At 44.2% G+C, this 22776-nt stretch overlaps 1 protein-coding gene across 3 annotated transcripts in view; it reads right to left on the reverse strand.

Moving 5' to 3' along the window:
* Positions 1–22776, reverse strand: part of adarb1b (adenosine deaminase RNA specific B1b) — a 117236-nt gene that overhangs the window by 68550 nt on the left and 25910 nt on the right. For all 3 annotated transcript variants that reach the window (XM_047600220.1, XM_047600218.1, XM_047600219.1), the window contains one exon: positions 2724–2787. The gene's annotated coding sequence lies outside the window, so the exon portion shown is untranslated. The remainder of the gene's footprint in view (positions 1–2723; positions 2788–22776) is intronic.

Below are 22776 nucleotides of genomic sequence, written 5' to 3' on the forward strand. Positions count from 1 at the left end.
ACTCTACAGTGGCCGACCACAAAACTGTGGCAAGGGATAGATCAGGGAAATCTATCCTAATTCTAAAACTTTGTGTGTTCCCAGAAACGGGCCAAACAAGAGGGGCTTTGGTCAGCTTAGAGAGAAACTGACCTGTATTGCCAGAATCCTAAGCGCTGATGATAAATTCATTACAGGGGTGGGAAAATCATGACACGGCTGCTCTTTTCAGCCGCTAGGACAGAGACATTTGTCAAAATTAGGGGAAGAATGATGGCAGTCAAATAAAAGAGACATGTCGTAAGAGTGCATGCAACCTCAGACCGAAACGAAGGTTCATCTTTCAGCGTGGCGTTGACCCCGAGCACTTAGCCAAGGAGCCGCTGGAGTCGTTTCAGAAAGAGTTTGTGATAAGACACTGGCGTGTTCCCATAGAACATGAGACGTGAACACTGCAGTCCACAAATGTGTGACAAGATCTTTCAGGATGAATCGGCCGAACTGGCCGACTCCAAACATGCAAAGCCTGTAGAGACTGGCACAAGACGGCTCAAATGTGGCTGTCAAATGGGCTTCAACAAAGTACGCGATTAACGGAATTGATAGTTTAGTGGAGGAGAGTGCGAAACCCAAGTGACTATATATAAAAATCAAATCGCAAAAATAGACAGTTTGCAAAAAGTGAAAAGGGTCTCAGGGTGAATGTTAAAAATAAACGTACTTAATTTTTCCTTCCCGATTACATTTTTATTTTATGTTGTATTCAGGACACATTCACATGACACATAATGTCAAATGAATCTCTATTTTCTGTAATTAAGTCACGGTGCACACCACTGACTCCCCGGATTGTAAACAAAAATATTCAACTGCGGTGCTAAGGAGCTGCCAAACGCTCGTCTTACTTCCCCTGCAGCAGCACATCACACTCTAGTTGGACGTGCGTTGGCCATCTTGCGAACGCTGCACTAAATATTCATTATATTAATGGAGGTGAGGTGAAAGCAAGGGTAGGTTGTGTTTCCAGCCACGCAGGCTACGAGAAATGTTGTTGCCATGAAGCAAACAAAATACAGAACACGCAGGACAGTACACTGGCTCAAATTCAGAATCACAAATAATGGGAACGCTCTGATTTTTCAAGTAGAAAGCGTACGTTCCCGTGCATGTGCCTTTGGGGTCACACCGGAGGGGATTAAGGAGCGTCTGATTTAGGTGGATGGGGAAGTCAAACTGAGTCGACAGCGGTGTTTTATACCTTTTTATAGCCCCACACTTTTCCCCTGGGAGAGTTCTTAGAAGGGCAGCACGGCTTCATCACCTGAGCACCACTGGGTGCAGCCCCCATGCGGGGACCTGCACTGATCAGACTCTTTCTCTACCTGACAGTTCCTACCCCCCCAGCACCCAGCAGGAAAATGAAAACTATTAAAAGGTGTGCAAGGAGGACAATAAATGTCCCCTCCTGTCAATAAGACCACCTGTGTCTGAGCTATACTGATTATTAGCTGGGACAATAACCTGCATTCAGACTGAGACCTAAAGGTGCTTTACAGGGTTACTTCATCAGTTTAATCTTCATAAAGTTGGCGAATTGGAAACGTGACGCATCAGAGGCCAAAATATCCTGGCCTCAATATTCTAGATCCTACACTTCCCATGATGCAACTTGGTTGGTAAAAATTAATTAAATCTCAAGCCCGATATGAAGTTAAGCTGTGACATCACTATGGTATCATCAGGGCAATTTTCTAAGAATCCATAAACTCCTCAAAGGCCACAGGACAAGTTACATAACGCCCTTACTTTTCTTTTTTTGTTACAGACAGCCTAGTACTTTGAGTGATGATTAAAGTGCTCTTCATCTTATCTGAATTATTAACCAAGACATGAAGGAACTAAGGGACATGTGTACAGACTCTGTGCCCCGTAAAAGGATCTATTTCCATTGCAATATAATTAATCATCGTTACAAAGCGAAACAAAGGTTTTGACATCCAGTTGAACCGGGGGTAAACGTAGGAGACGGACCAACAGAGATATAGAGAGTGAAGAGTCCCCTGATGTTTGAGCCTTTCTAAGAACAGCCCCTCTGGAGCAGACACACACCACAAATTGTATTCCTCAAAAAAAAACAAAAAAAAAAACACAATGAATGAAAGAGAGGGGAAAAAAAAAAACAATAACTGCATACATGCACTCCATTGTAAAGCTGAGCGCTCGGGATGATGTGTTTTGGCAATGCGGTGCCAGTGTGAATTACAGCACTGTTTATGAACCGTCTCGTATGGAACACAAAGCCTCTTCGTTCCTCAATGAGCGGTAATGTTACCCCTCGTCTGGCCATCAGTCACTGGAGCGGCTCCAGGTTTTAAAGAGCCGTGTTGTCAGCAGGCTGCAACTTAAACTGTATACAGCACGGAATTTGTTTTCGCGTGTGCGATATACAGTAAATGGCTTTTTGTTGACGTGCCTCGACTCCGTGGATCACAGAGCGGCGACCAGGAATGTGCTGTCCTGCAGCCAAGCGGCCGCAGCGTATCTGCACACGTCAGCATCTACGTTACCCAGCATGCCGTCCTCCACTCATTTTTGTTTTGCCCCTATGATGCTGCTTTCTTGCTTAAGAACACCAGCAGAAATACAACTATCCTGACACACTATGTAAATACCTTTAATATCTTCAGCTCCCGCTGGTGTGAGTCAGCTAAATGAGGGAAACGTCACAGGTTTGGACTTCTTACCGTTCTTGCACAGCGCTCGGTCTTATTTCCCAAATCCTCTGCTGTTGAATGCCACACACAGCACCTGCAGCACAAGAAAGCAGATTATTAATACATGCGCAGGCTCTATAGAGTGAGTGTTCTGAAACGGTTCATACAGCATCAGGTCACCACGTTAATATCTAAAAAATAAATATTACATGAGAACCAAAAAGAGAAAAAAAAAGTATTTTGGGTTATTGGATTTTTTTTTTTCACATTAAAAATTAACCAACAGGAGTCTGGTTTAGAGTGATCCTGTCAGTCAATATAGAAAGCCTGCTGTACAGTGGAGTGCTGAAGTAAGGATTAGCGTGTCACGCACAGGGTGTAGTATTACTTAAAAGGAGCTGACATATGGCTTTTTTTTTCTTGGCTTTTTTCGAAGAGAGTCTGGAGGATCAACGTGAAGCATAAATGAAACAAATCAAGGCCAAGAGTATCTCAGAACATCACAGGTCACCACCGGCATATGAAGAAACCGCTGCCCCGCCGACCCCGCCTCGGGCGGCCGGCAGCTCGACTCCGACCAGAAACAACCGGAGCGACGCCGCGGCGTAACAGCACGCACAAAGAGCGGCAGCGAACAGCCAAGGAGGAACAGGGGAAGGGACCAGATGCCGCGCTATTGTCCGATCGCATTAGCGACTGGGATTCTACTGTTACACGCGCAAGGACGGAGGGGTGTCCTGAGAACAAAAAACGGAGGCGATACGAGAAAAGGTTAAGCTCGGATCGAAACTGAGCAGCGGGCTTCTCACACTACCCGACCAACCTGTCCTTCAACAGCAGCGAACAAAGGAAAGAGCAAACATTACATGCTCAGGCAGTTTCCCACAAAATTTCATGACACTCTGACTGCAGTTATGACAATCCCAACTATTAAAGACTATTTATACAGCATATGGCGCATAAAATAAGATTATGAGTTTTTGTATCTGTCCGTCTTTAAATTACTGTAACAACACAGATGTTGGATTTGGGGGCAAATAGTAGCAGTCTGTGCAGAACACTGTTTTTTTGTTTGTTTGTTTGTTTAAACCAACAAATGGATGTAATTTGGTTAAATAAAAAGTATAAAATATCAAGTAGCGAATGAATCTGATTTATAGTAAACACCTGAACTAGCGAGAGCCTCTAAAGTTTAGACAGTTAGCGTTACGCCTGGAGTCGTTCCTTCAACTTTTGACCGTTTTCAAATTATTTAAAATTTTCCTGATCTAAAAAATGAAGAGCACAAACATCAGGTTTTAAACAGTGGCGGAAACATCCATTTTTATTAGTGAACAACACAAATATCTTGTTAAATTGTCAGTGCTGGTGTGTGGGGAGACGGCACAAGAACAACGTTGCATGAAACATGCAAAAGAAATTATTTCCAATTTATTATGAGACCATGAAGGAGTAAATTAGACCCTGATGGGTTGCCATTGTATTGTCATTGTGTAGGACATCCTGGTTGAGGCATATACCAGGTATATGTGTGTGTGCCTAGCGAAAGGCTGAGATTTGTCATTCAATTACTTATTTTTCCTGTCACAGTGCTGCATTGTTCTTGAAACGTAATAAAACCAAAGATCCTAGGTACCTAAACATTCCTGACATTACAACGATAATTAAATAGAGAAGAAAAAACACCACATATACAGGCCACCACACATATCTAACTAACATATTAGTCTTTTTCATGATTTGTTCAGTTGTGTTATTGCATTTGGCATGAAACTTTTTGCTGAATTGAACTTTTCCCCAGTTTATTGAACTGTAGCAGCGGCCGGAAGGAAGCAGTACGAGATATGGATTAAGGGGGGGTTGGCTGGGATCAAGTGCAATGGTGTGTGCTCTGCGTGCAGTGGCTGTGCTACAGAGGTCTGAGAGGTGGGGGGGCGGGGAGCCCAATGAATTTAGCAGCTTTACGTGTGATCTGGACGAGTTCACTCTTGCTGGGGGGCCGATTGCAACGTAACAGATTAGCATCTAAAAAGTATCCCCACAGTTCCACCTTCATCACCGACTCAAGCCAGATACAATTTTCTAACACAGATCACATCCCGTTCTTCAGATCTGGAGGGGGTGAGCTCGTCCAGAATCACCAAGAGGATCGCTCAGGCAGCAGCGACGACCTCCACATTTATCACAGCCAGGTCATATTTTGAAATATTCAGCGATTCCCTTTGATGTCCCCGGAGACGTGGCCTCAGAGATTTAGGTAGTGCCATGCCTTCCCACATCCCTACGTGTTCTAATTTTATCCCAAAATGGGTTAGCAAGCTTACATTCCCAGAAAGCATGTCAAAATGTTCCTCTTTCTGTCTGACATTTCCAACACATAATCACTGGTTAGCGGCCCCATCATATGAAGATTAAATAGAGGGACATTAAACCTTGTTATTACTTACTCTTATATAAAAAAAAATCCCTTGGGGCTACCTTTTGCAATTCCCAGTGTATCATCACTTCAACCATCATATTCATCACAGATGCCTGTGTCAGATGATTCGAAGATTTTTCCAAAAGTGAGTCCATATCCTGAATGAATGAACTTGTAAATACTTCCAAAACGGATATACATTATATTTCTGAAAAACATTATCTTGTGAACCCCAACAAATTAGATTCTCAAAGTTAATTTACTAAATTAATTTAGACACTGTATGCCACCGTGGGACATTCCCAGATTGCTACACCCAGACTACTCTCTCCAGAGAGAAGTAGGGTCACAGGTTCGCACCCCCTACATGTCAATGGTTGAGGTGCCAAACCCCCTAATTGCTCCCCGGGTACTAACCAAGCAGCAGCACGCTGCTCCAAGTGGACACACTGCTGTGTTAACGAAATGATGGGTCCAATGAGAATCTCCCCTTGAGGGATCAATTAACAAATTACCCCAATGCTGCTTCATTTTTCTGGACAAGAACAGAAAAACGTATCCTCCTTCTACCGCAGTCACTTAAACACACTCCTCAATGTTTCGCTTTGCAGCTTTTCCATAAAAGTAACTATTTGTCAGAGAAGTTCCACGGTGAAAAAGAGACGGCCTGTGAATTAAAAGCGGCTTGTGCGAGTATTTCAGACCATATGGCATCTGCCTGGGCATATGGGCATGACCAAGGTTGGGGAGGGGGGCTTCCTACAACATCCTGTGAATGTGTGTGTCTTCATCATCTGTATTCAAGAGAGCCGCCGAGGTGCTTTAGACCTCTCTGAGCTGCCACAAGGACTTCTTGCACCTTCCTAGAAGTTTGCCTCAGTTTACATATTTTATCAAGCTCGTCCGTGTCTCAAGACGAGGAAAAGCGAGCGCATTTGTGTCAAATGCTTCATTTAACGTGTTACCTATAAGAATGAAATGAAGACGTCTATGACTCTGTGTTAGAACATTTTGATTTAACAGGAGGTTCTGGTTCACCACTTGATTTTTTTTTTTTTTTTACCATCGTTGTGCGGCTCGATCTGAAATAATGCAGCAGCGCTGCGCGGAGGATTTAGATAAATTTGGCAGCGAAACTGGGACATCTATGTACTTTTCGTTGTTTTTTTTTTGTAAACAGTGCAAGATTTGTTACATAAGTCAGCTGCAAGTTGCTATGACTCATCCAGCGTTTCCTCCCTTTTGTGTTTTATGACCAAGCAACGCAACGAAGGAGGAGGACAGGCAGCACTATACGTGCGCCGCCTCGTCTCAAGGGCGCACGCGTGCACCATGGGTAATTTAGCAGTGGCGGACGCATCGGTTCGAGTTTAAGAACATTCAGCCGCCGCTACTATCCGCTCTGGGGATTCTGGCTTGCCTCCTCCACTAACTATCAAGAGCGCAGGAAAACAATCCGAGCCTAGTGGAGACAGCAGAGAGGACGGGGCTTTTGAACTGTGATGATGAGTGCGTATGGTGATAAGTTGAAATGTCCCCCCTTCCTCCTCCTCCTCGCCCCGTATAGCGGAGGCAACGAATCTGCATTATGTGGTTCATCCTGACAGTCATTTTCACTGCGATGCCAAGAAACGCACAGCATCTGTAAATCTTATTGGAAACAGGTCCTGATTCAGGTTTTTTTTTTTTTTTTTTGCACAGACGCTGCATTCCTAGCAACTACGGCTGCAGTTTCCGCACGAGCAGCCAAAGGCAGTGGCAGATGTCAATCGAGATAAATTAAAGACAACAACTGGTAAGCAATTAAATGTTAATGAATCACGAGCAGAATGCCTAGTTTGCCGGTTTCTAAATGAGCTCTGCACATCATGTAGCTTCTCCATTTTTCAAACACAAACCGTCACCAAGCGCCAGCTGCTGTTAGAGGAGCCTGTCCTGAGATAATCCAAGTTTTCCACACAGAGCCCTGTGCGAAGAGAAGAAATCCCTTGGACTCTTAACAACATCTGCGGCAGTGGCGAGGAGCCCCGAAGAAAGATCTGTCTTTATATTTCGGATAATTAAGAGGCATCGCTACAAACAAGAAGTCTGGATTCCTAAAAACCTGTAGGTTTAAGGCACTGGCGCTTTGAGAGAGGCGCTGGCGTCGCCCCTTTTGACCCAACCGATCGTACGGATGGGACAAAACAGGAGTCTGTCCATCCCGGGCTGTACACGTCCAGCAAAAATCACAATAAGGACAGAAAAGCCCGTTTGTGGGAGTGATGTTGTTCGCGAGCGCTGTGTTGTCACGATATTGTTGTCATAGAAACAAAACCCACGAGTGGCACGGCTCCCGATATCAGCGCTTTTTTTTTTCTCCCTTTCTTTTTTTTGTTAATAAGCCAGAGAAATACGCTACACGGTCACGCACAACAACAATTGCCTGTTGAAAGTTTCTTACGGACAGAAAAGTGCGCTAACCGGACCGTTGAAAATGCAGTTGGTGCTCGGCTCATTTCTCCAGACTGCGTCTATCGCGGCGCAGTTCAGCGAAGGGGTAATCTTTATCTCATTCACATGTACCCAATAACATTTTTTCCTTTTGACAAGGTTTCCAAGAATCACGGAAGCGTGACCATCAACAGAAATCGATGAAAAAAAAAAAAAAAGAGTGACCAGTGAAAAGTGATCCGAGGCCATGCACAGATACGCACAGGATACAGATCAGGTTGTTGCTCAGCTATGGAAAACAGTCCTCCTTTAAACCACTTCCCAACAGTCAGTGCCAGTGGACTGTGGAGTGCGCGAGTAAAGAAGCAAACAGTCTTGAGTTAATATTAATGATGACTGACAGGCGGTGTCGGGTGCTGGAAATACCCTTTCATTTTCCATGACCTCACTCAGTGACCTTCAAGTGCAACTAACAGGTATTAGGCACTAGTCAGAATAATTCCTTACGACCCTTAATATCTTATTTCTTTCATCTACAGTAACATTTACACTGCAGACTGTGTACATTGAATAAAATGCGATTGCAAATCATCGCAGGTCAAACTGACAAGCCAGGAGACGCTGTGAAGGTGACAGATGACGGCGAAAAGCTTCATCATTATGCAGATGCCGTGGCAGCTGAGGGTTTTTTTTTTTTTTTGAGGCTGTTTGCTGCCAAAATGTCTTCACTTCTGAAAAGTGAAGTCTGGGATTAGGATGGAAGTCACATACTGTGGAAGTTTGCGACGGGAGGGGCGTGTGTGGGGCGGTGGGGAGGGTAGGGGGATGAGTCACTCTCCCTCTGTGCCGCCGTGAAGTTACCTCCGGGGAATTAACATCCAGTCACTCCGGCGGAGCGGCTCGGCGGCCAATAGCAGACGGCCGTGAGCGCGGGTTGCTGAGCGGAGACGGGGCACACGCGGTACCGCGAGCCCACGTCGGCCGACTCGTCGAGTTGTTTCTGTGATCCGTGCAGCAGGATGAAGCCTTTCGCCCTTTAAATTAAAGTCAGGATCAAAGCTGCCCTGCTAATGTCAAAATATGACACGAACGTAACGCTGATGCAACACAGGCTTCGAGCTGGATGCGTCAAGGAAAAGTCCTGATGGCGTGCTGTGAGAACAACAAAGCACTTTTTCGAGGATTCCTTCCACCAAAACTGTAATTAAAGAATTAAATGAAAACGCACAATATTATCTTCTCTCCAGTCTCTTTCTCCCTCGTTCAACCCACATCCTTTCTTTCCCTGATCCGTCTGTTTTTCTTGCTTGCTCAGAAAAACTTTTTGACACTTCTGCTGACGGCTTCGTGCGTTCGGTTAACGCGCGAAGCAGCAAAACATTTCAGCCCCAGCCCAACAAAGGGCTACAGTGGGTTCTGCTTCAACTGATCCTCGACTAAACGGCAGAAGAGGAATTTCTTATCAGTTTTCTGAGCGGGAAACTAAACAGTCCTATATGGTTTTCAGCACCAGAACAGCTGTTTTATTATCTGCGTCTTCTCCAGACTCGTAACTGGAACATGTTGCTTCTCTTTGCATCGTTGCACACTGTGGAGGTGGGGAGTGGATGTAGGTGATGAATGTGACAAAAATATGTTATATTATGAGACGTGGTAGCAGCACTGATGTGAGATGAGATGTGTGCAACTGTGATTGGTTATCAGACTACGCCAGGGTCAATAACTCGCCCCACAGTCAAATGATGGGACGCTCGTAGCATGAAATCAGGCTGTAAATGGCACACTCTGCATCTCATTTAGTCAAAGGCAGTCGAGTCTTAAAGCACTTCTTCGTCTCAATGATTCCTCATTAAAGTGGCTCAAAGGGACCGTTCAGACGGCGCGTTAAGATCCGATCTGGACGACGCAAGTGGCCGGTTTTAAGTGCGCGCGTTCAGACTTTGCATTAACACGTGTCTCCAGGCGCGTCTCCGGATCCAATCTCATTTTCGCCCTTTCTATGCAAATAAACATCGACATCACGTTGGGCGCCGCAATATATTCTAACCGGAATTATGAACAGCTCTGATTTGTGCGTGTGTCATAACTTTGGCACGGACGTTATTATTTATTGATCTCAGCCCTGACGCAAAACTCAGATTATGACTCCTGAAACCCTGGAGGTTTAACGCAGAATCACACTAGGACCTCTGCATTCACGCTACCTAAAGAATGTGAAAACATCCGACCCAAATCATCTCCATCTCTAAAACGCGATCTCAACGCGCCCTGGGGGCGTTCACACCTGTCTTTTTACGAGATCACATCACCAAGATCGTATCTCAATGCGAGGTCTGAACAGGCCCAAAGTGGCAAAGTGTGATGTCATGCCGCGCAACGCTGAAACATGAGAACATTTGCAGCGACCTTGAATGGCAACATTGTTTAGAGCGATACCGACAGATTGGAAAAACTGGTTGCAAGTCGGAAACCGGGTTTTCATTCTCAAGACAAACAAAATTCAAGCTGTAAAGTCAGTCAAAAAAATATGACGGAAAAATAAATCTTTCAAGCGCAACAAGGCGTCGTACAACCAACTTATTTGACCACAGGGCCAACAAACACCTCTAGCATTTGAGAATGTTTAGTGCTGCATTGCACCTACGGGTGCATCTCAACGCTAAAGAGTGACTACAGTTTGACATTACTACAAAAGGCTAAATGTTGATTGCCGGAGGAAAACACGGAGGCTTCATGAATGATTGTCACTCCATCAAGAGAAATTATGTCTGAGAGGCACTTTGCATAGCTCGCTACAAAACAGTCTACACATACTGTATACACAACAATGCACTGACACGCCATCAGGCCGATTAAACCTCCGGCATTAGTACACACTATAGATTATAAGTCAAAGCCACTCATTAGGGGGGAGCTAAGCAGGGCCGCTGCATTGAAAGAGGTCATTCTCGTTTGACTGAGCCCATCACATACATTTTGACCCCATGCTGTCACCGTGGGCAACAATGTGCATCTGTGTGTGTGTGTGTGTGTGTGTGTGCGTACACATACATGTTCACTACTAATGGTATTGACCATGATGGTATTTTGCTTTTAGCTTAGTATCTGGATATCAGCAGTGGGTTTTACCCCTATGTTCATTTTGGCGTGTTTGTTGGAGCCGTAACGGTACACTAAACTGCAGGCACTTGGTAGTTAGGCACGTACACACACGTACCGTATTTCTGTAAGTCAAATGAGTCTTACACTCCATCGCTGTGTAATATGTCCAATTTGAAGATAAATTATTCACAAATTGTGTGCATGGTTGTGCCTTGCAACAATTGAGTCGTGTCAATGTAATTATTTGGTATGGCTCAGAAGAAGATTGCCAAGTCCATGACTCCCGACAACCCACGCTTGCAGCAAATTCCGTCTGCCTGCAGAGTAACAATAACACAGAGCTGGTCCAGATGGCAACCTTGGAGGCACCAACACTAGAAGCAAAAAAGGCCAACCTTTGCAACTTCGCAAGAACTGAGCGAGAACGCAAATGAAACCCAACTGCTAGCTCCAGTTCCAAGAGGAGACCACCCTGACCTCTCAACAGCTAGACACCACCCTCTGGTCTACCCAAGACAAACATCACTACGAGGGTTCAGTGGGAGGAGGCAATGGAGGCTGCCTTCGGGACCGAGGCACATAAGCAGGATGGGGGCGATCATCCATCATGTGGACGTCGGCTGCAGACGCTTCGCTGCAACGACTACTTGCTGCTCGCTGAAATCTCTTGGACGTACTGGCTTGAGGTTGAAGAACATGCTTTAAGTCCAGGCAGATGAAGCAGAGCAAGAGAGTTTCTGGCTTCGAATCAAAAAGAGGGACATGGGGATGAGAAAATTCCTGCTGTGGCTGTGCTTCAATCTCACCATAGAACTGTGATAGATGAACATCTAATTTGGTTTTATTTACTGGTGCACATATTGGCCAGGTAGCGAAACGTAAGTACCTTCCAAAAAGTCTCTACAAAAAGTAGAATTGTTGCATCCCTAGTGAGTATTTATTCTAAGCTCAGAAAAAGCTTGACATGTGAGTGAATATGCCAAACAAAACGCTTTTCCTGTTGTACAACTTCCTATGGAGTAAAATCCAAATCAATCCACTGTGCAGCATTGTCTATAAGCCTGTAGACAAAGCTGGTCAGTGATGAAGCCCACAACCAAAACATCCTCCAACAGGCCACTAATGCGCTTTTTCACAAAGGAAAGCAACAATAACAACCGACAAAGGCTTCAATGAGCCATTTTCCACTGCTATCCCTGAACAATTTAGCTTGCTAGCAGGGCGTGCAGTCTGCTTTTAGTCGTCACTAAATTACAGCCCTCCCCTTCTGCCTGTCTCTGAACAACCAGTGTTAGATTTGCCGTAAGAGTGGTAGAGTCCCCATTGGATCTGAGAAGTTGCACATGCAGGTACGTAAAATGGAATCAGAGCTGATACGCTATATGTGTGGTCATGCAAGTGTCTTTGTGACACTATACTTTGGAACAGCACTGCCTCGAGTGCAATACAGCAGCCCATACACTGGCTTCCTGCGTAAAACGTAAAAAAAAGTAGAAACTTTCACTATGAATTTTGTTTTGACTGCGAGTCAACGAGTTTCTGATTAGCACGGTGTACACTTGGCAAATACAGCAGATGGGTTCATTTAGCCAACATCCTCTTTGGCCTGGAGGGTTTAGCACTCACTCTTCCTGTACTTGCGCCACATGTAAACAAAGACAAACAAGGTCCTGACCTAAATCAAGCATAAACCAGACCAGTCCATCAAGTTCGAACCCGGGGTCAATCTATTAGCGTGTCTGATCAAACGTCCCATTAGTAACGAACAAAACCAAGAATATTAAGCAGCTGAAGCGAGCAGAGAGGGAAAGGTTTGCAGAGATCCACTTCAATCTGTCTGCATGTTAAAAACCTTAACATTTAGGATGTCTAAACGATTTACTTCAACCCTGTTTAAAGCCTGGCCAATTCATTAAGTACAATGCAAACATGTCAAATGTTGAAGGGCCGAAATCCCCCTTGAAGGGCATTTATTTGGACACGTTCTATCCAGTCATCACTTTTTCCAGACGGCACTGTCCCGAATGTAATGTTTCCATGACAACCTATCAAACCGTGTTTACAGTGATGTGTGACAGCCGTGGACTGGGGACCTCAAGACATGTATTTGCTGAGTGTACTTTGTGCAGAACAGGTAAGCTAACCTAGCAGAAGAGTCCAAAAGAAGTTGTCCAGAGAAGAGAGAGGCGCAGTTCTCCTTGGGTTTAATAAAAAGAAGCAGCACGAGAGGTTCACAGTAAGCAGTGAGGGTGGAGAGCTCTGGGCAGTAGACTGTGATAAATAACGCTTGCATAATGCATTCAGGCTACAAAAGTAATTAGGATACTTTTCTCTCTCTATTTTTGTTGCCATGATTCTATTTCTATCAGAACAGATACGTCTCTCCTTATCTATACAGTGCAGCATAATATAGTATATGTTTAAGTAGCTGTGTGCTAGAATAATTTATGCCGTCATACAAGGTCTGAGTGCATCTACAGCTGTGAACACAATCTCAACAGCCTCCAGGAATTGTTTTCTCACAATCCCCCCCCCCCAGCGACATCCGCTTGAACGAGGCAGGAGTTGCCTGCCTCGTTCAATTCAGAAGCGAAGAAACGTCACAAATACAAAGCAAGATACTGTTCATCATCGATACCTATGCGTAACCTTGGGTGGCAGCCACAAAGCAGAGCGCATTAGTCGGGATTGAACGGTTTACTAAAGCTAAAGGTCGAGTCAATGAGCGAGAGAGAGAAGCTACTATCAGAAGCTTGTATGTTTTTTCCAGTAGATAATCTGACCACACGCATTACAACAGACACTTTTTTTTAACTGACCCAAACTAAATGGCTGAACTTTTCATATGCAACCTTTTTCCAAAGGAAGATGATGCTTCAGATAAAGGCACATGTAAACCTTTTAAACTGTGCAACACCACTATTATCGTTTCAGTTCTATCCCCAATTGGACTGTTCCAACCAACACTCATAAGTCACATTGATTCACAATAGTGTGCATTTGTGGTTCTCAATCTAAAGGTAGATATCTCCCAGATAATAGAAAAGAAACAAAACAAAACAGAAAGTATGCTCTGGTTCTTCTAGTGTCGTCTGGGTTTTTCAGAAAGGTTTGAAAGGCTGGTTTAGAGAGAACAACATGTACAATACAGAGAGATTATTGAAAGTAAAGACTCTCTGAAGATTTTCATCAAAATACAACAACGTCTATGCGTCTCTTTTTGACTTCAAACATCATCCATCATCCCGTTATGAATAAAAAATAAAAATAACTCTAACTACGTTTTGGTCTCCACCAAGCTGTGAGGCAAACGTCTGTCTGTAGAGCTGCTAAACGCTCTGGCTATGAAACGTTTTCTTGATGTGAAATGACGCTGGAAGGCCCGGGTCAGGTGGTAAATGGTGACTATTAGAGCACTTACTAATTCTGCTGATTAAATCTTTGATAGATAAAGAGGTCAGAGTGTGATTGCGGGATTCGTCGTGGCAAATCAAGCGCCGCATTAGTCTGATCAGGAGACGTTTATTCGTCTCCGTTGTGTTACAGCGTTGAGCGCGGTGCCAGCTGAACATATGGAAAGCAGCGGGAGAGAGAAAGAGTCGGGAGATGTGTTGCGGCCCGGCTGTGGTGACGGATGTCTGGGAGACGGACTATTTTCAAACAGCTTCTCTTTACAACTCAGCCCCACCCATGCCGTTCTTGCCAACCACATTGGCCACCAGTTAGCGACACAGGCTGGGGTTCTGCACCTAGTCAACAATGGGCCCTTTGTAATTATCCACGGCCTCCTAACGGCTTCCATTTTGTGTCGGGCTACAAAGCAGAGAAACAAAATCAATGTTTTTCCACACGAGAAAGTAAGTTTATGACTCGCGCGTGTACACCGTCGATGAAGTGCGCCGAAGGCGAGAGCGGCGTCGGATAATGGAGAAATACATTAACAGCGCAGAAATTAAAATCTGCACAGAGAGGGAGACGATTAGATCGATGCAGATGTAATGAGAGATGTAAGCGCGCACGTGTGCTGTCCCCTCTCAGACCCCGCTGGGATAATTCTCTTAAAGCAAGTGTAATGCGGCGGGTTTTCCTGAGCCATCAGCTTTTTTTTTTCCCCCCTCCCTCATTTCTTCTTTCTTCCTTTCTCATTCATTAGATATGCTTCCTCCTAATCTTCCCTGGGCTGTCGACCTCACAGAGACACACAGGACACACTCAGGCGTAGCGCCTCATTCGCGCGGCAGAAAAAGCTTTCCTTGTTCGGCGCGCTTAAGTGTTTGGCCCCGTCGTTGTGTGTGTGTGTGTGTGTGTGTGTCTTTTTTATTTTTTTTTTAACAGTCTAATTTGCTGCATGATATCAGAGTTGCCAGCTGCTGAGAAAAAAAGATTTTCTACATCTAATCCATTGTGGTAGTGAATTAAAATTCTGTAACTGAGTGCTGCACTCGAACTCAGCTATATTTTGCCGCTCATGAATGGGAGATCAGTGATTCAGTAATGAGTGTTGATGAGTCAGTAGCTTTAAGGGGAACGTCACCCACTTTTCGAAGCAAAAAATAAAACGCACTTTTCGTCTGGCCCTGACGGAAATGCCAGGCTTGGCTGGGAGAGGTCAAGTGACTTCTTACATCGGATGCTTTTGGGGCATGCTCCAATTTCAGAGCTGTAAAAAAGACACGACGCTGTTAAATAAAAGGCTACATCTATCCCAGTGAGACAAAAAAAGAGATTCTAAAGTACTTCCCAAGTACTTCACTGCTATCCGGACGCGGACAAACAAACTCTCCCCGTCGCCAAGGTTTTATCTTATTTTATTTTTAGATTGTTTATTCGTAACTTTGTGTCCAGCGATGTCTAACTCATGAGTCTGTGTAACGGAGCCCCTTCTGCCTGAGCCCTGAGCATTAAGTTATTCCCTGGTTGCCACATTTTTTTTGATTGTTGTCATTGTTGCGGTTGATGGACCATATGTGCACTTATTTCCACCCCCGCCCTCCATAAACTGTAGCTAAAAGCAGATTAAATAAAAGGTGGCTGCGAAAATACTATTTGGCGTTTGAAACAACAGCCGACAGAGACGGACACTCAAGAGTTTTTTGGCCGTTACATGCCTGTTTATGGCGCTTAAAGGGCAAGTGGGAACCGGGGTAGGGTACGAGCGGCTTGTAATCTGACAGGACCGAGCCTGGTAGTCCTTCAGAAAATGATAAACGTCCTTCTATAATTACAGCAAAACACGGAGAGAAAAATGTACGTAGTGAAAGGAGGAGAGGAATTAAATGTAAAAAAAGCAGGCGGCGGTTAAAGTCTCCAGACCAGGAGGGAGACATCAGATCAGATAGGTCAATCGACATGCTCGGCTTCCCCCGAATCAACCACTTTGGACCGCTGAGCATTTAAAAGTAGTAAACATGCATTATTCCTTCTCCCAAAAAACGGGCACTGACAGCACGAAGGGAGCTGCTGAGAAAGAGCAGGCACGCGGAATGAGACTGTTTCAAACTCTTCTCCTATTATGGCCACGGGCTTCTGTAAATCCCAACATGCCACGATAAAACTCATCGTTCCTCCAAGTGCTTTCAAAGTCATCCATGTCTGAGATATCGCTTGTGACACACGGACAAACAATGGAGATCACCCTCGGGCCAACTGGTGTAATTGTGAAAACGCCAGAAGAGGGTGATGCAAAAAAATGAACAACAATAATAACATTTGGAAAATGTGATGTACGTACGTTTAATTAAAACACGATCGATATGATTGTCGTGATGATATGGAGACGTGAAAAGCTGAAATGATGGGATTAGTTTTGTAAATCATGACAAAGTGGTGAGGGGAATAAAAAGTGACAACAACGGGGCCGCAGAGGAAAACTACACCACCGCGATGCAATCCGTGATTCGTAGTTCATGGCCAGCAGTCACACACAAGGCATGCTCTCCAGCTGTGGGGTAATGACAGGGGGTCATGAGCATGATACAACAACATGTTCTGCCTTAAGTGTAACTTGAGGTGTAGTTAGTGAAATGCACTGTGGTTGGAGAACTACACAGAACTTTATTTTGGACCTAAATGCACCTTCTCTGCTCTCCAATTGGTATTATACAGCGATCAGGAATAACATTATGACCACTTGACTTATATTGTGGATCATCCCACAGACACTTGATCAGTTTGGGATCTAGTGAATTTAGAGGCCAGGTCAACACCCTGTGCTGTTTTCATGTGTTTTTTTTTTGTTTTTTTGAGTTGTTGATAAACCATTTTCGTGTCTGTGGGGCTGCATCCTGCTGGGGATGTCTGCTGCCAACAAGGAGTGTCATTGCTGTGGGGTCGGGGTGTCTGGTCTGGTCTAAGTGGGTGGCACACGTCAAAGTAACATGCACATGAAGAAATGCCAGGTCCAAAGATTTCTCAGCCGAACACTGAAAGGTCACAAGAAAGAAGCGTATGGCCATTAACTTTATTAACAAACTGTACATATTTGGATATGTTCAGAGTAGAAGCTCTTGTCTGGGTACATGATATTCTCAGATGACAATATCAACAAAACTACAGCAGCAAGACTCAACCTGCAGCTCAAATTCATGTATTGTATGAATTTGAATTAAAAGCTGTAACGAAAAAATTGCCAAGTCAATTCATTTTTCTGGAATTCTCATTAGGATGCAAAGGATTGTAACATTAATCTTTTTACTTCATTTAAATTTAAAATTTAGGAACATTTATCAACAACTTCACCAAGCTAAAGAAGAGGATAATTGGTATTATTTATCAGAGAACCTTTATTTGTCCCACAAATGTCTCTCTGAGGACACATTCAGTCCTGCGTGAGGTCACAACTAATGTGAATTCCCTGCACTTGTTTGAATCAGTCCTAGTGCTTTCATTAGTATTGTTATTACCAATGTCTGAACATTGGTAAAATGATCTAACTTGCATAAAAAAAAAACACACAGAGACGACCTGATTAGAGTGCAAGTTCCCAGGAGACCATTCATCTGCACAGTTTCCTGCAGAGTTGTTGTTGGGACCCATTAGATCAATTAGTCATTGCGTTTTTAGCTGGTGGCAGCCAACCACAGCTGATAAATGATCATACCTGGCTCACCACACAACACGCAGCTGACACACTTTCATTTCTTCATATATATGGTATGTATATAGAGAGTGTATATGAACCCCTGCAGATGATGACAGGTCGTTACTCCATCTAGTGAAAACAAATGCATTGTAACATAAACAGCCCTGCATTAAATCTCAGCTTCATGAAGGTTATGGGTTCAGCATTTGTTTCAAACAACGGAGACAGCTTTCGATTCAGCTGTGTAAAAATAACATTCAATGGTGATTTAATTTTGGAACGCCGTTTAATTGCACTGTGTTGCAGAGACGCGTGTTTCTATTATTGTGGCAATCACATTTAGACTAAATCATAGAAACACTCTGTCCGACCTTAACAGCACCACAAACTACGATCCTCCACCGAGTGTGGCGAGGGCCAAAAAATCTAAATGCTAGACGACTGGGGTGTTTCCGGTCTGCAGTGGTCGGTATCTATCAACAGCGAACAGAGGATGGGGAGATGAGCTTGGCCGGTGCGGTCCAATCCAGACCACGTACGCGCTTTCACAGAAGCCGTGTTCCTGAATGCCTCTTTGAGCAGGAGAACGCAGCCTGCTCCAAAGCAAAGATGGTTCAGGAGTGACCTGAGAAGCACAACAACGAGGTTGAGGCGTCGACTCGGCCTCCAAATTCCCCAGATCTCAATCCGATTGAGCATCTGTGGGATGTGCAGGACAAACAAGTCCCATGTATGGAGGCCCTGCCTTGCATCTTAAAGGATCTGCTGCTAACGTCACGGTGCTAGATACCAGCACGATATCAGGAAGGTCATAATGTTACGCCTGATCAGTGTATATAGGTTATGCGTTGCACTGTTTGCTCATGACAGTGACTTGCTATTACAGCTCCTCTCTGTTTGTGCCTCGTCTTTATTTTGCAGGAGGCGCATGCATCTTCCCTGTACCTCTCCCTTATTAATTAATCATACAAGAGTTTGTCCTGGGAATGCGGCGGAATCTTAAAGTGTTTAAAAATACGTTGTTCGAGCGTGAGCCCGAACGCGCGGGCGGAACGCACGCATTTCGGCTTTTTTCGGCGGGGACCTATGATTACCTCTGATTATCCATATCATTATCTCTGATGTCGATAGCAAATAAATGGGCATAAATCATGTAAATGGGTCACTCGGGAGCTTGTGTGAAAAGCATCAGATTTCGCGGATGTCTTCCTTATCAAAGCAGTGCAGCGAGGGGTTGAATGGGACTCGGGACAGTCTGCCCTCCGTGCACCTTGCACACTGGGACGTGGGTGAGCAAGGACACTGGTATGTTGTCTTCCTGTCTACATTCTCCCATCCATCCAAGATCCGTCCAACCAATCAGGAGAGTAAACACTCAAGTGGCCTTTAAGTTCATTTGTCATTTTTCCACGGTATTGCAAACCAAATAAGGGGTTGAATGCAGCAGGTTAATCAACACGTTGACACAAGTTTATAAAGGAGAACATTTTGTGCCACACTTTTAGTTCTTGCTAATAAACGAAGAAGCAACATCCCCAAAGTTGAATGAGACCAAGCTTCCTCAGGTGATTCAAGGACAAACAAATGATGCGTGGCTGCCCCTCTCAGATTCCCTGGCTGGTATAAATGGAATCAGTCACAGGGAATAACCATCTCACTAATAACAGAGGACATGCAACTGTCATCGAGCATCCAGTCAGAAGCTTTTTCTCTCGGAGTTCATGACGGCTTCATGGAAAGGTCCATATTCGACTGAGGTGGCGGTCGGGTCGGGGGCTGACGAACCGCAGCTCTATTTATCTGTACAGCGCGGCAATCTAACAGTGCCCTCATAAATCATGAAAGCTGTCATCATTGTCTGAGCTCCTGTTAGCTGTCCGCAGACTGCAAACAAATGGAGGGAAAATAAATATTATGAGAGCCGCTCACTGTGTGCATGAGTCAGACTCCAGCCGGCATCACCCAGATAAATATTTCATCGTCTGTGGTCTTTACGCTGATCCGCCATTCGAACACGTGTCAGAGGTCAGGAGAAAGTACGCGACCGCGACGAAGGTCGTGAGCGCGTCACAAAAAAAGAAAAAAGAAAAAACAGTGTATTGGCTTTGGGGAGCAGATCCACAGTTACTGATCAGTGACTTCCAGTTTTATGAAATGTTATAGTAAGGGCATTGTGTAGGCTATAGATGATTTTGTCAGTGTGACTTGTGTAATAATGTGTCACATTATTATGCAGAGATGACAGATCACTAGTGACATTTGTGCTTCTCTGGGCCTGCCTACCCTCTGTTTCTACATTTTTCGTTCCACTTTCCGAATATACAAATGACAAACAGCAGGGCACCAGCAAACAAACACCAAACTGACAAAGGTTTGTATACACAAATGATTGTTCTTCATGAATAATCATGTAAGTTTTCTGTTAAAATCCTAAATCCCTATCCAATTTTTTTCAACTTTTCAGTGGGGTGACTGTTAAGATGCACATCGTCTCACCATATTTGCATGTTCTTACATATTGTAAATACAATATTCACATGACAGGTATGTCATGACACCAGACACGTTATAGTCTATTCCAATATCACTTGAAGTCCACAATTCTCAATGTCGCACCAGCTTGTCAGACGGCTCTCCCGGCAAGAACGAAGCTAACGTGCATTTACTGTCAATGGGAGCCAACTCAAGTCACAAACACCACCCGCTGGCACACAACCGATACAGACAGCTCCTCTGCCTCTCGCCAAAGGCAAACCGCGCCGGACAGCCAGGAACGCACAAACAGCGTATCCTCCAAGCCTGGAGTTCCTTTGAGGTTAGTGTGGAGAACGTTCTGGACCGTATTTTTCACTGTGACGGATTGTTGTAATGATAATAGCACACGACATTCGCATAAAGCGAGCACATTTGTACGTTCCCGTGTTGGTCGGGGTGTTAGAAATTCTGAAAACATCTCTTTAAGGTGCATTTTGAACGGGTAAGAAAATGTGATTAATTTGCATTTAAATGAGCCTCAATTATGGGAATCGGGTGATTACTTGCAATTAAGTATTTTAACTTAAATAAACTACTGCTCATACACATGCATGATGTTATTTTTTTACATACTGAATGATAAGGATACAAATATTGAAATCGACCGTGTGAACGCAGCAATACAAGGTAAAACTAATTGTTAGTAAGAGACACACAGCATGTATGAATTTTCTAGACAGACAGGGACGCTTAAATGAGCTCCTTAGTTTAAAATGCTCTATGATGTTTTATACATGCCACATGTTATTTCTCTATAAGTCGTCCTCCTTCAGATCAACTATCTCCATACATGTGTTTCCCACCTGTTCCTGCACCTGCACTTCCCACCAGCATTTTATGTGTCGTTGTAGAGCGTTTCCATCTGGGGTACGGCATAAGGGCCGGGCATCCAACCCCTTAGCTCCGTGGAATTAAATCTTTATAACAACTGACATAAAGTGTCTGTTGTGAATATGGGGCCACAGCATCGAGCGGCAAATCTGCCTTCCAGAGGTGCATGAAGTTACGGATGTTGAGCCAGTGAAGCAGAAACACGTGGAAGACATGGGAAGTACAAGATGATTAAGGCCTCGCCGTAGGCACAGGTTAAGCTGGAATGCTATGTCCTTGTCATCTTAATTAGGAGTCATCATCCATGCAAAAAAGGTCTCTCCAACTCCTCACTCTGTTCGAGCCGAGCACTGAAAGACGGAGCCAAACGGACGTTCGAACTGAGTTATGGATTCATGACATCAAGGCTGATGCGCATAGTTCCAGTAAAATGAGCCAGAACCGAATTTGATTAACACCAAGAAATTCTCCGGCAAAGCTTAATTTATTTGGAGGAATACGTTTGGGCTTGCCAGGCAGCACAAGTCATCGTCTGTTAATGACGAGAATAAGCGCAATCACGGATGCATGGAATAGAAAAACACGGCAAAGAATGAGCATCAATAACGGACAAAGTGATGAATCATTACCTTTGCTGTAGCTACATAACTCTACCATCAATAAACAGGAGGGAACCTGTGTTGGAAACGCAACAACAGCAAATGAAGGCACAAAAACACAAACGATGTGTCTATGTAGACACGTAGCGCCCCCTACCCCCACCACCACCACCCTCCAGTAGACAAGCAATAACAGAAAATGAATGAACGATTCATTTTATTAATCCAATTGCTCACATTTGATCAATTACTTCCCAGTTAATTCTCTCCTCATTCGATTCAAAATTGCAAAGCACTTTGTAATGTCTGTTTCAATAAGTGCTCAATAGATTAATAATTGATTATATTTGTGAGGTTCAGCAGTAATGTGTAGGATATTACCGTGATTGGTGCAGTTACATGGAGTGAATGTGTTAGTAGAGGTGCTAAAAATAGACGCAGCCATGTGTAGCGGTCATGTGAGGTGACTGTACATGTAACATCTACGCCTTGTTTCAATTGAAACTCGCGTACGAGCGCCTCAATCCACAACGGCTGAGATCTGATTCATGAAGCAGAAGTGGGCATACGTGCGGCCTTATTAACGTGACGAGCAGGGCACGTGCATGCACATTTCTGGCATCGCGAGGGCACACAGTCGTGAATCTTTACAGAGTTTTATGCATCTGGCCCCAGGTCTGCTGCTGCCTTACTCCTACTCTGAGAGTAGTTTCAGCGGCAGCCACATGACAGATGCACTGTGAGTAGGCAACGTCAAACTTGGCGAGGACCCCAACTCTGATGCTTCATAAGTTAAGAATAAATCTAAAGACGGATTCAATACAAAGACTGGAGAAGCGAAGCATGGAGTTTATTTTATGATGTTGTTAGGGCTGTTAGATGAGATTAATCGGATTAATCACATTCATTTTGATTAATTACGATAAAATATCATTCATCTTTAATCTATATTAATCGTGTTTCATTTTGCATGAGCAAACAGACTCAAGAAAGAAGGGATTATACGCACTTAACGTGTTTATTAAACACCTTCAACAGATTCAACACAACAACTTGAAACAGCTCAACAACTTTTTGTCTTTT

This window comes from Mugil cephalus, chromosome 12 (genome assembly GCF_022458985.1).
Source record: "Mugil cephalus isolate CIBA_MC_2020 chromosome 12, CIBA_Mcephalus_1.1, whole genome shotgun sequence".
Taxonomy (NCBI): Eukaryota; Metazoa; Chordata; class Actinopteri; order Mugiliformes; family Mugilidae; genus Mugil; species Mugil cephalus.